This window comes from Panthera onca, chromosome E1 (genome assembly GCF_046562875.1).
Source record: "Panthera onca isolate mPanOnc1 chromosome E1, mPanOnc1 haplotype 2, whole genome shotgun sequence".
Classification (NCBI taxonomy): Eukaryota; Metazoa; Chordata; class Mammalia; order Carnivora; family Felidae; genus Panthera; species Panthera onca.
This window is the reverse complement of record NC_138352.1, coordinates 13,601,220-13,616,367: the sequence shown is the minus strand read 5'-3', so window position 1 is coordinate 13,616,367 and position 15,148 is coordinate 13,601,220. Positions and strand designations below refer to the sequence as shown.

Genomic DNA, 15,148 nt, shown 5'->3' with positions numbered 1-15,148 from the left:
CGCTCCCATCCGACCCGTGGCTAAGCCATGCGTAGTGCCACTCCGCGGTGGCCACGGCGGGGCACACTGCGGTCGCCGTGGTGTGAGCGGGCGCACTTCAAGGGCCAGGGCCTGAACTGCCCACAACCTACCCGCCACGTGGTTCCTAGCGGCGCGGTAGGGCGGCTGGGAAACCATGAGGACGCAGGCGCACTCGGAGAGCACGAGGCTCCGCCCTGCGGTGAGGGCGGCTGGGAAACTATGATGCTGCATGCGTACTTGGAGAGCACAGGACTCCGTCCTGCCGCGAGGGAAACTGGGAGACGACGACGACTCGGGTGCGTGTGAAGAGTAAGCGGCCCCGCCCTGCCGCCAGGGAGGCTGGGATACCGCAATGACGCATGCGTGCTTGGAGAGCACAGGGCTCCGTCCTGCCGCGAGGGAAGCTGGGAAACGACAACGACTCGGGTGCGGGTGAAGAGTAAGCGGCCCCGCCCTGCCGCCAGGGAGGCTGGGATACCGCGATGACGCATGCGTGCTTGGAGGGCCAGGCCAGAGCCCGCGCGGAGCCCGCGGGTCAGGTCACCGCCTTCGGGGTGCCTTCCAGCCTCGGAATCAGGAAGGGCGCGGACCCGGAGGAGGTAGATGGGCCTGTGGCGGGGCCACGGCGGGCCTCCTCTGCTGGCACCCCCCCTCCACGGCCTACAGGGTGCGCCTGGCGTCGTTTTGCCGCTCAGGGTGTGCGGAGCTCAGAAAGCAGAACGGATACCGCGGCCGCCTAATTTTTCGGTGACCTGCCGCGGGGAGGATGGGGAACATTCGGCGAGTCCTGACTGTCGGCCTGGGCTGCTGGCGAGATCTCCGTCACTGCCCGCGACCCCCACACCAGCCTGCCCTGCGGGTCCGTTCGTGGGTCCGTCTTGGCCACGAGAAGAGCTCGCCTCGCGTGTCCCCAGCGACGCTCACCAGCCCGTCCAGTGAGTCTCGTGGTGTCCTGGGATGCTTCCTGTTGCCGACTCTGAGGTCTGCGTCTCCTGTAGGACCAGCTCTGCCGACCACCGCCGCACCTCCTGCGTTTAGCTCCGACCTGTGCAGACACGCCAAGGCAGGGGCAGGTAAGGCCTGAGTGACACTCGTGTGTTTTAACGGTTGCGGGCTTGCTGGGTGGGCAGTCACTGGGCGATGGCGCCAGGACACATGGGGAGGAGGGTGTGTGCGTCCTCACGCAGGCTCCGTGGGCCTCTTGGGGCGCTGTGATTGGCTCACGGTTCTGCGCCGTGGGAAGGACAGCCCTAGCCAAGATGCTGTGGGACCGTCCCTCCGAACGGGTGTCTGGCTGGCCTGCGAGCTTGAGGGTGGAGACACCCTGTCCCCCCCTCTGTGGACCTAGGCACCGATGCCCGCACTAGCCCTCAGACCTTGGCATGACAGAGGATTCTGTGGGTACGGGCAGTCTCTGGGGCATTGTGGGGTGGGGAGATGCCCAGGAGAGCCCAGTGGTTGGGGCCGGAGGGAAGTAGTGGACCAGGCGGTGGCCGTTATACTGTTGTGTTGGTAACACGTGTGCTGACTGTGGCTCGTGAAGACTGCCTCATACTGAATACGATTTGGGGGCAGGGTCAGTTGGGAGTTCATGATCATTGAGCCTCGTGCACTGCCCTTTCCTTCCTCATTGCCCTCCCCACCGTCCCCACAGCTGGGTGTGGGCTCCCCGGCCCTTCTGTGGGTTTGGGGAGGGGCTCTTACTGCTCCAACAGCGGAGCAGTGAACGGAGCGTGCAAACCCGCGTTCCTTTTGCGATTTGCACGTGCACGGTCGTCCAAACATGTGGAATCCAGGAAACTGCTACAGAGCCTTCTACTTTTTTTGTTCAACGGCTTCGTCAAAACATGATCCACATACCCTACAACTCGTTGTCTGAAATGTGCGGCTGAGTGGCTTCTGGAATGCTCACATAGCTGTGCAAGGACGGCTGCAGTAGAAGAGTAGAACTTCCATTGCCACTAAGGGAAACCTCACATGCTCTAGCTATGACTCCCATGTCCCCCTCTCCCAGGGAGCTGCCCATCTGTTTTCTGTCTCTGGATTGGCCTTTTCTAGACGTTTCCCATCTGGGAGGTGGTCCCCAGATTTCTCATCTCAGTTTCCTGAAAGGAATATGGGGGTGGTCTTCTCTCCTCTCTTAGCCTTGCTAGTCTTGTACTGGGAGGCCCCCCCCCCCCCCCCCGCCCCGGATGAGGGAGCTAGGCAGGAGTTAGGGATAGGGCAGGGTGGGGCCAGGCGATTGGCGAGTAGGGTGGAGGGTTGAGATCAGGGCGAATGAACCCCGGAGGCCACCAGGCCCTGGTCGGTGCCGGTGTCTGTCAGCCCAGTTCAGTTGGGGAGGCAGGGCCCGTGAGCTGGGTGGTGTGTGTGGCCTGTGCCCATTGGGTGCCCTCAGGGGATGCCTACATGACCCGGGGTTCCCCCGGCTGGGAGTTAGGGCACTGACTACAGAGTTCCCGGCATCTGATAGTGACAGCGCGGGGGGAGGCGGCTATGTTTAGAAATAATTACTCTGTCTTGTGCAGAGGTATTAAGGCATCCTCTCTGGCAGTTGCAGGAATTAGCTCGAGGCATCCCTGACAGAGCAGCAGTGACTGTTGCCGGCTTGTCACAGACATGGGCCACGTGGAGGCAGGGAGAGGGACAGGGAAGCTGGTGGCTGTGGGAGAGAGGAAGCCGTCCACGCTCAGAGGAACGTGTTATCCTAAGAGCCTTTACCACGGATGTGTGCGTAGCTGCTTCACAGGTGGACACCCCAGAGGGACGCTGACCAGAGCCATTCATCACGCACATGTTTATTAAAGGCACCTGATGGCCGGACCCAGTTCTAGGCGCTGGGGCCACAGCCCAGCTGTGAGCAAAGTCCTTGCTCCCATTCTGGTGGGGGAGGACGAGTAACACACACACAGAGCAGGTGAGAACAAAGCCGGTGCACGTCAGGCGGCACTTGCGCAAGCCCTGAGTGAGGCCAGCGGGTGACCTGGGGCAGAGAGTTCCAGGAGCTGGATCGGCATGTGCCAAGGCCCTGTGGCAGGAGGGAGGGGCAGCGAGGGGGCTGGAGTGGAACCAGACGTGTGAGAAGTTGTCAGAGGGGAGCAAGTGGCCAGATTGGGTTTAACTCTTGGATCACAGAACTTTCTGTTTTCACGGCTTCCCCTTAATCTCAGGTGTAGCTGGCACGTAGTAAAAGGCTCTGATCTTAAGCCTCTAGTTTGATGAGTTTTGCCCCTTTATGGTCTCCCTGCCTCCCCCCCGCAGCCAGGGCGCCCTCGGATCTGATTTCCAGCACCAGGCAGTATGTTATGTTCTAGAACCTTACGCATGTGGACGCACACAGTGGGCAGTCTTTGGCATCTGGATTCGTTCGCTCCGTGGAGTGTACTTGAGATCCATCCACGTTGCTGTGTGTGTCAGACGCGTGCCTCTGTTTCAATACCGAATGGCGTTCCGTGGTACGACAGATGGGCCACGGCTTCTTTACCCATCTTCGCGCTGACGGACGCTTGCTTGTTGCCAGGTTTGGGCAGGTTTGAGTCAAGCCGCTGTGCACGTTCCCACACACGCATCTCTGGCCTTTTCTCTGGGGGAGGGGAGGTGGCTCTTGGAGGGTTTTGAGTCGAGGGGGGTCCTGATCTGACCTGGGTTGGGCTCTGGCTGCTGGGTTGAGAGTAGGACGCAGGGCGGGTGGAGGTGGGGCCCTCTGCGCAGCAACCCTGCAGGTACGTGATGTAGGTTGAAGCGCGTCGGCACGTGGGCCTCAGGCCTTCCCTCTCAGTTCGGGGATTCGGGGATCTGAATGCTCATGAGTGGTCTAGAGAAGCCAGGGAGGAGTCCTTCATTTATTCCTGGAGTGTGAGTGACTCCTCCCTTCCTCCAAATCACAGCCCTGGGTCCCTGCGGGGCCACCACACTTATGCCAGGGTTGCTCTGGAGGAGCAGAGGGCCCCGTGTGCAGGTCAGGACTGTTACGCTTCGGGTAACACGTGCCCCTTGTTAACCCCTGCAAGGTGAATGCCATCTGCTACGGTCGGAACGTGTGTGCCCCCCAAACTCATGTGCTGAGATCCTAACCCCCAGGGTGATGGTATTAGGAGAGGGGACTTGGGGAGGGGCTTAGGTCATGACAGTGGAGCTCTCATGAATGGGATTAGTGTCCTTAAATGAGAGACCCCAGAAGGCTCCCCCATCCCTCCCGTCCTGCAAGGACACAGCAAGAAGACATTGGCTATGACCCAGGAAGCCAGCACCCATCAACACCGAATCTGGCGGCACCTCGGTCTAGGATTTTGAGCTTCCAGAACGGTGAGAGTCGTTGTCTGATGTTTATAGGCCCACCCAATTTATGGTGTCCTGTTAACAGCACCTGAGCAGACCGAGACACTATCCTTGGTAACTGACTGCAGGCTTCACGCAAGACACGAAGGGAGGAGGGGTCCGTGCTGTTCTTTGGACCCCTGCCTCTGGGGACAGGGCCACGTGCCTGGATATTAAAGGATGGTCTGGGCCTGCTGGGGCTCCCCGGCGGACCCGGAGGACAGGCTGCAGGCTCTTTGCCTGGAGGTGGCTGTGTTTCAGGAAGAAACACGGGTCGTTGCTGGAGAAGAAAGGTAGGGATGATGAACATGGGCCGCCAGCACTGTCACGTGAGGGCCTTGTGTTCTCTCTGCAGCATCCAGAGCAGAGGGGGGCGGGCTTGGGGGCAGAGGGCAGGTCCTGCTCCTGGGGGTCTGTCGATGCTGCTGGTTCCTTGTAGGTGAGCACTGTGCTCGGGCCCCTACAAGGCCCGGGGCGCGGCTGAGATGCGGAGCATGACATTTGTAGGGGGACCGGAGAACCAGGGCTGGGGTGAGGGGCTCCCCGGGGCTCTGGGTATGAAAAGAGCCTCCCTCCACCTGCTGTCTGCTGGCACCTTTGTCTGTAGCCTGCTTTGTCTCGCGCCTATGAGTCTCCCCTCTGACTCAGTTTCACTCTTGACAGGCTGGTTGGCCTGGGGTTTCATGAGGTTTTACACACCCCACCCCAGGTGAATAACGGGGACTTTTCATCCTCGTGTTTTCTGGCAACACCTTCGAGGGAGCCATCAATTTCTGCACAACATCTGAGATCTGCAAACTCTGTTTTTAAGTACAGCCCAGGCTCGGTACACGTGACAAAATATGGAGGCCGAGTTGCCTAAGAAACAAATCAAATTGTGCATTTTGGGTACGTAAAAAGCCAGGTGGAGGTTTCTTTTTACAGGCAGGAGGTGGGGGGAGCAGGGAGGAAAGATACCAAAAGCACCAGCAGTGAGAGAGCAGAGGGGAGCAGAGAAGCTGAGGGAGGGGGAGCAGCTCTGGATGAAAGGGGCAGATGTAGGGAGACGGCTTTCGTGGGAGGAGCAGGGACCAGTCTAGGTGGGCGCCTCTCGCCACTGTGCACAGACCTCTCACCTCTGCACTCGCGTGTCGTGGTGCTGGGCCTTGCTGGGGCATCTCGCGGTTCCTTCCGTCTCGCCCCATCTGCCCGCCTGCTGGGGACCCCTCCCCAGTTAGGCTTTGTCACAACAGGCCAGTTTCAGCGGGGGCTACCCCCCCTCCCGCCTCCCGTCACCCCTGCCTAGGTGGCGCTGCATCCTTCATAAAGGAGGTCATCGTGGTCCATGCGGGCCGGATAATGTCGGGGGGCAGGGAAAGCAAAATGCCCAGTGCCTGGGACCCCAAGAAGTAAGAAAGAGCGGAGGCAGCGTCAGAGAGCTAAGCAGGGTGGGAGAGCCACGGGCACCCTTTGCCTGCCCCTGGGGTCACCCTGCTCCTGGAAGGCGTGCCCAGCGTCCTTGGCTCACCCCACGGCAGGAGAGGTGGACGTAGTGACCGGGTGAGGGGGCAGCGGAACGGGTGAGGCTGAATCGGGCAGGGTCCTGGCAGCTGCCTGGCAGCCTGGCAGAGCGGCTGGTGAGTTCCGACCCTCGTCCAGAGGCTGGAGAGGGAGGAGCAGGCTTCCAGGTCCTGATGGTGAGCTGGGCAGGGCCTCCCTTGAACTGATTTTATGCCAGTTACAGAGACTTCCTAGTGCTCACGGTGTGAGCTCTGGGCGTGCGTGGGGCTTGCACTAGCGCCTTCTCTGGCCGTTTCAGTTGTGGTTTTCTCCCGTACGCATCTGTGCAAATTCGGGAACAGGAAGAGGTTTTCTTTTCTCTGGTGCATACTCCTTGCAAAGGAAGGGGTGGTTTGGACCTAGTGACTTCTTTGTGCGTTCTTTCTGTCTGTCTGTCTCTGCTGTGGTGATGGCACAGATTCCCATTTTCTTTCTCACTGACCTGAAACAGAGTCCCGCCCCCACTCCCCCACAGAAAAGTCTGTCAGGAACGCAGCGTCTCACAGAATCGACCCCCTCCCTCCCTGCCTAGGGTGGCAGGCACTAGAATTTTACTCCTTAACAGTTTCCTGCCCCAACTGGTATGTGGGCCGTGAGCCTGTGCAGGACAAGGATCCAAAAAAAATTGCTCTGGAGTCTGATTTTTTTTTTTTTTTTAATTTTTTTTTAACGTTTGTTTTTGAGAGAGACGGACAGAGCTTGAGAGGGGGAGGGGCAGAGAGAGAGGGAGACACAGAATCTGAAACAGGCTCCAGGCTCTGAGCCATCAGCACAGAGCCCGACGCGGGGCTCGAACCCACGGACCGTGAGATCATGACCTGAGCCGAAGTCAGACGCCCAACCGACTGAGCCACCCAGACGCCCCTGGAGTCTGATTCTTTGTTTATGTCCCCAAAATGCCAGGTGGGGCCAGCCCAGCTCACAAAGTGGGACTCTGAGTAGCAAAGAATTTAACCTTGCCCAAAGGCGGGTCAGCCCCTGCACCCCTAGGGGGTAATCTCTAAGCCCTTGGAAAGTCTAGGTCTTGGTTTGCCCCGGGGGAGGGGGGAGCTTGGGCCACACCAACGCTGTGACAAAAGGTGGAGTTTTGGGGCACGGCATCATGTGACGTGGGCAGGGGCTTTGGGTCACGTGGTATCCGCTTTTGCTCCAGAGGTCAGCCATGTGGGCCCTGAACCGTGTGTCTCTGTGGTGGACCCTGGTAAAGACTGTGGGCACTGAGGCGTGGGGGCCTTCCCTGGTGGGCGGTGCTCTGTGCTTGTAGTCACACGTGCCGCGGGGAGCTGACGCTGTGCTGGCCCCAGCGGGACAGGGCCGCGGAGACTGTGTGTGGAATCACCCTGTGTTCACCTCTTCCCTCGGTTGACTTTAACTTGTAGCCTGTCCCCGCGATAAACCGTCGTCGTGAGCGTATCAGCTTTTGTGAGCTCGGCGTGTCCTTCCAGCAGATTATCAAACCCGGGGGTGGTCTCCTCACTTGCACTTGGCGTCAGAAGTGAGGGCGGTCAGGGCACCTGGGTGGCTCAGTCGGTTAAGCATCTGACTCTTGATTTTGGCTCGGGTTGTGATCTCACGGTTCGTGTGGTTGAGCCCCACGTCGGGCTCCGTGCTGACGGCGTGGAGCCTCCTTGGGCTCTTCCCTTTCCGTCTCTCTCGGCCCCTCCCCTGCTCATGCCTCTCTCTCTCCCTCTCTCTGTGTCTCAAAATAAATAAGCATAAAAAAAAGAAGTGAGGGTCTTCTGGGGACTACTCCTGACCTCACGTGGGCATTACCGCAGGTCCCCTGCGGTCTCTGCACCCCTGGCTTATCCTGGACTAGGTGGCTCTCCATCTGGTCTCCCCGTCCTCACACCGTAGCCGGCGTGACCTTCTGGAACAAGCAATCCTTCTGTGTCTGCCTGTGGAAACTCTCCACTGGTTGCGTTTGCTCAGACTCTAAAGCTTGTTCGTGAGCAAAAACCTCAGCGTAATGTGGCTTGTGCTGACCCGTCCCGTCAGCCCTGGCCTACCACCTCCAGAGCTGTCCCCGGCCCCCTTTGATTTGTAGAGCATACCCGAGCTCTTACCTCGGGAAGGTTCACACGGGCTCAGAGAGGTGTCCCTGCTCGTTCGCCATCTCACCACCTGTTCGTGGCCTTCCCAGCACCCCCTCAGCGTGGACTCACCCACTTGCATTGTTCCCTTACGTCTCTGTCTTCCGCACTTTCTGTGTTGGCCATTCCCCAAAGGCAGGAACCTTGGGGGTTTTATTTGCAGCTGTAGACCCTGTACCTAGATCTCAAGCCTCCTCACGTTGGTTCAAGAGACCCTCCACCACTGCCACCACACAGCAAAATCCCCATACCGCTAGCTGGTGCCCCAGGCCCCTTGATCAGACTCCCTCAGAACCTGGTCCCAAGCGTGCTCCCGGGGGTCCTGCTCCGTCTTCCGGCTGCTTGGGGGTCCAGTAGCTTTCCTTCCCCTTTCCTGGCCGGGTTATGCAGTGACTTAACCTGGTCACAGGCTGAGAGGCCAGGAGGGCAGGTGAAGGCAGATCCCGGGTTCAGCACATGCTGTCTTGTGGGGGGAGAGAGCTCTGCATTGTCCTCAAGCAGAGAGAAGGTACACTTTTGTATGCATCTATTTTTGGTGTTTGTGCTCTGTGGGGTTCTTGCCGTCCTTTGTTGTACTCTGGAGCTCTGTCACAGCTATTTTCATCAGCGTGTGGTTGTTTTTTCCTTGTTTTTACTGTTCTTTTGTGGGGAGAACCAGCACCGAGACCTTACTAGTCCGCCATCTTGCAGACATCATTGAGACCTTTCTCCCTCCGGTTGGCCAAGCACGTGATCGATCTTGGCAAACATTCTGTGTACACTTGAAAAGAATGAGTATCTGAAAAATATAGCGTTTTATAAATGTTAATTCGGTCAAGGTGGTTAATGGCATTGTTCAGATCTTGTATTTCTTTACTGACTTTTGGTTGACTTGTTTTATCAGTGGCTGAGGGAGGGGTCTTAGGATATCCAACTATAACTGTGGATCTCCCCCTTTAATTCTTTCTGTTTTGCCCATTATTTTGAGGTTCTGCTGCTAGGCCTACCTGCTCCTGAGTTTTATACTTTCCCAACAGATGAGGTACCTTTTGTCATTATGCAGTCACTTTTTAGCTCTGTTAACACCCTTTGTCTTCAAATCTAGTTAATCTGTGATTAATATAAACTTGGTATAGCTATTTTACACTTACTGTTTGCGTATTTTTGACCATATTTTACCTTGAGCCCGGGTCCATCTCTGCAGTTGACAGTCTCTGCCTTTTCACTGGAGTAAGGTTTAGAACATTTACATCTAGTGTAATTGTTGTTATGGCCAGCATTAACTCTCTTATTTGACTGTTTGCTTCCTGTTTGAGTTCTCTGGTTCTTGTCCATTTGTAGCTCCTTTTCTGCCTCCATTATGGTTACTTTTGCTTGCATTCATGTTCCATTTCAATTTGTGTGTTGGGTTTGTAGCCTTGTCTGTTGCACTGTTTTTAGTGGTTGCTCTAGGGGTTACACTGATGATGTTTAAAGCCACGGACCCAATAATGCGAGAAGTGACATCTTTCCTGTTTAGAAGGGACGGTGTCCCCAGATTGAGTCCCCGGGTACTTCCGTGTCTGGAGCTTTGGGAGATGAGAAACTAGAAGGTGCCTGAGAAGGCATCCTAGAGGGAAGGTGGTGTCCTAGAGGCCTAGAAAGGAGAGGCTTTCAAGGATCAAGTGGGCTAATGGCCATGTCCACTTTGTCAGAGGGACTAGCTCGATGCCCAAAGGCGGCCAGCCGGGTGAGCTTGGTGCCGCAAAGGCTGAGCCCCGAAGGCAGATGGGCGAAGGCTAACAGAGAGAAATTGGCTCAAGGGTTATTTCGTGGGGTTTTAGGAGCTTGGATGGGGTCTACAGACGTGCCTCGTCTTTAGCGTGAACAGGAAACTAAGTGGGAGAGACGATGAAAGAAAACAACAAAATACCTGTCTCAGGGTTCTGTTGGTCTAAGGGTGGTGCTTTGGGGGGCCACCGTCAGGAAACTCCTGGTGTCCAGGTAGAGGGTCAGAAGACGGGAGAGGGAGCCTCAGCTGAACCCCGAGAGCTGATTCTGATGCAGAATGGAAACCTCAGTTGGACTCACCTGGCATTCGGTTTATTGACTTTTCATTAGACTTATGAAGCACGTGCCTGGTCTCCAGCCCCTGGAGTGTGAGGCAGACAGTCACTTACATATATGTGTACACACACACACACACACACACACACACACACACACACATCACTGCCAAAGTTTCATTGAGGTCAGGGCTCTCCCTGAAGGCTGGTTGTAGTACTTGCCGGGCCTGCATTTGGTCTGGTGCCTCCTTCGTGCTCCACACTTCTCTGCTGGGAGCCCTGGGGCCAGGCAGCAACGGGGTGGCCCTCTGCGTGTCTAAGACTGGGCACCCCGGGGCGGGAGCTGCTGTGGCCTCTGCCTGTCCCCCCCAGTCCACACAGTCTGCTTCCTTCGCGGTGGCTTACCAGGGCCGGCGGATGCTGTCTGTGTGCCGGGGGGCCGCTTGGCCGAGAGGCTGCAGTCACTGACACTCAGTGGCCCTGATCTGTCCTCTGCCTCCTGCCCCACTGGCACTGCCCCTCTCTCCTGCTTGCACTGGGAGAGATTAGGTCAGCCGGTAGGGAGGATCAGAGAGGGGTGTGTGTGTGTGTGTGTGAGACAGCAATGACTCTCCCAGGCCAGCTCTGCCCCATTAGTGAGTTCCAAGGGATTCTCTTTCTGATTAAGCTGGGTGAAGTGAGCTGTCCTGTTTTGCGCTTGGAGGCTGGGACCCCTCCTCACCGTGGCCAGCCCCACTCTTGGCTGGAGTGTCCCATCAGGAAGTGATCCTCCCCTCCTCACTGGGGAGAGAGTTGGCTTCCCTCCCCCCTGCCCTGTCCCTCCCCTTCTCCTGCCTGCAGGGGTCCACACAGCTGGCCTTGCTCCTTGGTGGAGCACAGTCCCCTTGGCCGGTGGCAGCCCCAGCCCGCTGTCCCTACGGCCACACAGTCCCTCCTGGGTGCTTGTGCTGCACCCAGAATGCCACGACCCCGAGCGCGTGCCCTGGCGGGGACTGAGGCTGACTCCCGGCCTGGGACCCCGCCAGCAAGCCCGCAGGGAGAGGTCTGGCGTCAGCTGCTGCTCAGGGGTCTGGGGTTGGGCCCTGGTGACCGGGTGAGAGCGTGGGGCGTGGCTCCTGCAGGCTCTGCTTCTCGGAGGGCCTTGTGACGGTCTCTGGGCAGCACCCCAGAGGGCCAGACTCGGGTATCTCAGGGACTTGGTACAGGTGCCCACTCGCCTCCCTCGTCCACCTTGGGGCCCAGAGGCGTTTGGATCCTGCATCCCTGGGAGTACGTTGCCTTCCGGACCCTCCTGCCTGACGTGTGGCTTGGCGAGCGATGACACTGGTTGCAGGAAGGGGGGCGCAGGAGGGCAGACGCCGGGGACCCACAGGGGTCACGGGTAGGGCTTCATGTCGCCGTAAGGGGTGGCCGCAGGGGCCTGTGGAGGGTGGGAGCAGAGCCGCTCAGGATTACGAGGAGCACCTCGGCCCACTCCTGGCTCCTCTCCATTCCCTCTGCTTCCATAGCAGCGTGTCCCCGTGTGGCTCCATTTCCTCCCACGGGCTGGGATACGGACCCCAGCTCGCATGGGCCCCCGTGACAGAGAGCCCACCCACGACGGATCAAGGCCATCCATGCTTTCAAATATTAAATCTGTTCGGAATATTAAATAATTTCCTCTTCAATGATTCCAGTAAATTTAATTAGTGCTGTTCTCCCAATAGAGTTGTCTCCTGGCTTCTGAAAACCTCCTGGCTTCACGAGGAAGGGGGCTCAGACTCCTGTGCTGTGCGCAGCTGGGCTGTCTCCCCCGACGGCCCCTTGGGCGTCTTCAGCCGCTGGGTCCCTGTGCTGGGTGGGAGTGGGCAGGTGACGCGGAGCTCCATCCATCCTCTGATGGCTGTCCGCAAAGCGGGGCAGCAAGCACTTAGGGGGGTCTAAGCGGAGTTTGGTTCCTTGGGCCCTTGTGGGCTGGGGGGGGGGCGGGGTCACAGACAGCCTGCGGTCTCCATCCTGGACTCGCTCGTGTTCTCTCAGGTGGCTCAGGCTGGGGGAAGCCATCTGCCACGTCTGGAGCCAGCCCTGAAGGCCTGGGTTATTTAGACTCTCAGAGACTCAGTTTCCTTATCTGCAAGCTGGGGGCAATGATGCCAACCTCACAGCATTATTTTTTGAAGATTAAATGAGAAAATGCACGTTGGGTGCCCAGCATGAAGTAGGAATTTGATAAATATTATTTATTTCATTCTCTTTCTCTCACGAATCACAAGCTTTAAAAATACATATTTTGGGGATGAAACTTCCAGAACTTTAGTTCAGAATAACCCTTGGGGCACCTGGGTGGCTCAGTGGGTTCAGCATCCGACTTTGGCTCAGGTCATGATCTCACGGTTTGTGGGTTCGAGCCCCGCGTCGGGCGCTGTGCTGACAGCTCGGAGCCTGGAGCTGCTTTGGATTCTGTGTCTCCCTGTCTCCCTTTCTGTCTGCCCCTCCCCTGCTCACGCTCTGTCTCAAAAATACATAAACATTAAAAAAAAAAAAAAAAAAAAAAAAAAGAATAACACCCTGGGCACGGGCCTTCTGAAAAGAGCCCCAAGGAGGGCTGTGATGGTCCCTGAGCCCTGAGGGCACACAGAGAGCTCCCCGCGGCGTGGCAGCAGCAAATCGATTTCAAGCCTGATCTGAAAGGAACATGGGGGAAGTTGGATCTGCGGGACATCACCGGACGTTTCCTTCTAGAATAAAGAAAGCTGTCCCTCGGTCGCTCCTCTGCAGTAATGTTTTGAGTCTGGCTACCAAGCAACAAATAAAAACAACAGCGGCAAAGACACATCTCCCTGATTAGCCCAGTGATGGATTTGCATAATCAGCGCCGGGTCAAGCCAGCTCATGCGAGGTGCGGCCGGCAGCCGGCGTGTGCTCCCCGGGGCGCTCCGTCAGCTTCTCGGTCAGAGGCAGGAGAACCTTCCGACCCTGCAGGCGGCTCCCCGCATTTATCAGGGCTGCTTTCATTCTCCCTCCTCCTGCAAGCTGGAGCTCCGGCCTCTGTAACATTTCTAATCGAATTAGAAAAACACTCCTTATGTTTTTCTTGATTACAAACACAATTCAGGTCCAAGGTGGGAGACTTAGTGTAGACAGGAAAGTTCAAGAACAAATAACAAAGTCACCCAGCGCCCATCTGCAGAGGGAATCGCTGCCAGCCCTGGAGGGTGAGCCCTTCTAGCCTGTTCTGGAGGCTGAAGGCATATAATTGGCCCTGTATTGCACGTTCGGGTTTATAGACCTTTGCATTTGATGGTTTACGAACACTTCGCAGCGGCATTCAATATTCTTCCACAATAGGATTTTTAATGAGTGCACAAATTATTTACTGACCCCCTGGAGCTGGACATTCAGCCTGTTATCAGTCTTTTGATGCCATAAGCTGCAAATATTCTAGTACATAAATCTTTGGAGATAAATCTTTGCGTTTGCTCCTGAGTTTCTCCTTAGGGTAAATTCCTACAAGTGGAATTGCTGAGTTAAAGGTTAAACACAATTTGAAAGCTTTTGATCCAAGCGCCAGTCTGCCCTCCAGGAGGATTACCCAGCTTCGGATCCCACCAGCCAGCGTGCGAGAGGGTCATTTCCCAGCAGAAGGGCTGGATGCAATCAGCAGCTTCAAAATCCAGCTGGTGGAAAAAACGGAAGTGTGTTTTTGTTTAGATTCGCATTGCTTTGGTGACTGGTGAGATTAGACACTTTGCTACCTTGGGGTCCTCTTAAAGTCGTCTTTTGTGAGCTGCTGGCTGTGGTCTCGTCCTGCACACGTGTCCCTGTCTTAGGCGTGTACAGATGGCTAAGAGAGGGGCACCGGGGTAGTTCAAGTCGGTTGAGCCTCTAACTCTTGATTTCGGCTCAGGTCATGATCTCACGGTTCGTGGGTTTGAGCCCTGCATCTGGCTCTGTGCTGACAGTGCGGAGCCTGCTTGGGATTCTCTCTCTGCCCTTACCCTGTTTGCATGCTCTCTCTCAAAATAAACTTAAAAAAAAAAAAAAAAGGCGCCGGAGAGACAGGTGGCCATGCTAGCCAGCATGGGAGCACAAGTGGAAATGCTCGTGGAGGGTGGCAGGGCCACTCCGTGGGTGGAATATTTCTTCACGTTCTTCTCAAAGTGCTTAGCACGTGGCGTTGTCATTTAGCTGTTTACTCCTCTGCGTTTCCAGCTCATCACCCGGCTCCTGGGTGGCCGGGTTGAACCCTTTTCATGCCCGTGTGTCACTGCCTGACCCAGAGCTGGACGCTGGGAAGGTGCTCGAGGGGTACTTGTTCAATACGTGGATGAATGAGGACCCCACGTGGGGAATTTCTTGGGGTAGAAGGCAGCTTAGGATTTTGCCCATTCCTTCAGGCGACACTCTTGGAATGTCCCCCGAGTGTTGATGGGGTAAGTGGCGAAACCAAGAGCGCAAGGACAGTGTGACAATCCCGTTCTGAAAGCACTCGTGCTCATGACATCAAAGAGCATGAGGGGACTAGGGAGCGTCTCCCTAGTGGGTACAGGGTCTCCTTTTGGGATGATGGAGACGTTCTGGAACCAGATAGGGTGATGGTGGCACAGCATTGTGAACGTTCTAGATGCTACTGAATTGTGTATGTTAAAATGGTTAATTCTGGGGCGCCTGGGTGGCTCTGTCGGTTGAGCGCCCGACTTCGGCTCAGGTCATGATCTCGCGGTCCGTGGGTTCGAGCCCCGCGTCGGGCTCTGTGCCGATGGCTCAGGGCCCGGATCCTGCTTCGGATTCTGTGTCTCCCTCTCTCTGTGCCCCTCCTCAGCTCATGCTCTGTCTCTCTCTCTCTGTCAAAAATAAATACACATTAAAAAAATAAAACATCATGGGGCGCCTGGGTGGCGCAGTCGGTTAAGCGTCCGACTTCAGCCAGGTCACGATCTCGCGGTTTGTGAGTTCGAGCCCCGCGTCGGGCTCTGGGCTGACGGCTCGGAGCCTGGAGCCTGTTTCCGATTCTGTGTCTTCCTCTCTCTTTGCCCCTCCCCCGTTCATGCTCTGTCTCTCTCTGTCCCAAAAATAAAAATAAAAAAACGTTGAAAAAAAAAATTAAAAAAAAAACAACAAAACATCAAATGGCTAATTCTATGTTATGTGAATTTCACGTCAATTCAAAAAAAA

General features: G+C 56.5%; 1 protein-coding gene across 1 annotated transcript in view; it reads left to right on the top strand.

Annotated features, from left to right (window-relative positions):
* Positions 1-552: 552 nt before the first annotated feature.
* Positions 553-15,148, top strand: part of RBFOX3 (RNA binding fox-1 homolog 3) — a 456,714-nt gene continuing 442,118 nt past the window's right edge. The window contains exon 1 of the mRNA XM_060645213.3: positions 553-1,094. The gene's annotated coding sequence lies outside the window, so the exon portion shown is untranslated. The remainder of the gene's footprint in view (positions 1,095-15,148) is intronic.